Source organism: Octodon degus, unplaced genomic scaffold (assembly GCF_000260255.1).
Source record: "Octodon degus isolate 3935 unplaced genomic scaffold, OctDeg1.0 scaffold00054, whole genome shotgun sequence".
NCBI classification, from domain to species: Eukaryota; Metazoa; Chordata; class Mammalia; order Rodentia; family Octodontidae; genus Octodon; species Octodon degus.
Genome location: NW_004524630.1, coordinates 12446208 through 12447029, shown reverse-complemented (window position 1 = coordinate 12447029; position 822 = coordinate 12446208).

Genomic DNA, 822 nt, shown 5'->3' with positions numbered 1-822 from the left:
GTAGCTTTTTGGTCTGAGAAGGTCAGTGAAATGCCCTCAGGATTTGTCCTGAGATCCTGTACCTCAGATTGTAGAATCTTTATCAGTGCAGCCATGTGGATGAGTCACGGCCATTGCTTGGCCAATGTGCTCAGAGCACTTTTAGGTACTCAGCAGAATTGAGCAGTAAGTAAGGCGGTGCTGTGGACCCCTCCCCCTCTGCCAGGGCCCGCGGGTGCCAACAGCCCACACCGGAGGGGCAGATTTCGTGCCATCGGTGAGCCTGGCACATCAGTGTCCCTCAAAGTCCAAGCTTTATTAGGACTCCACTCTTGGTACTGTACACTCCGCGGCGTGCTTTTGGTTCAGTTTGGGTTTTGATTTGTTTTGCTCTTATGCCTGGAACTGTGCGAGCGCCTTGTGCATGTCAAGCACCGACTCTACCTCGAGCTCCGTTGTGTGGATTTGACGGGCGATGTTTTTGAGCGTTACTTTGTCTTCTTTCCTTCTACAAAAATGGGGATCATGAAGGCTAATTTGCAAATAAAATAATTGTGGGGCTCGAATTAAACCAAATCGTGAATGTAAAGCAAATTACCCGGCTGCCCTGGAGTAGTGGCGCTCATATTAACCTTCACATCAGTATGGTCAGGATGAGCCTGGTAAGAAAGCTCTCCCTTGCTTCCTGTTGGCCCAGAAGCTCCGGGCTGACTCTAGATGACTCTGGCCGATATGACCTAGAGGTTTCGTAAAGGTGTTGGTCCAGGAAGGCTCCCTGTGCTGCTGAGAGGAACTGAAATCTCGCAAGTTTGGTTAGTGGAGGGGGGAGGGGGGAGGCGGAAG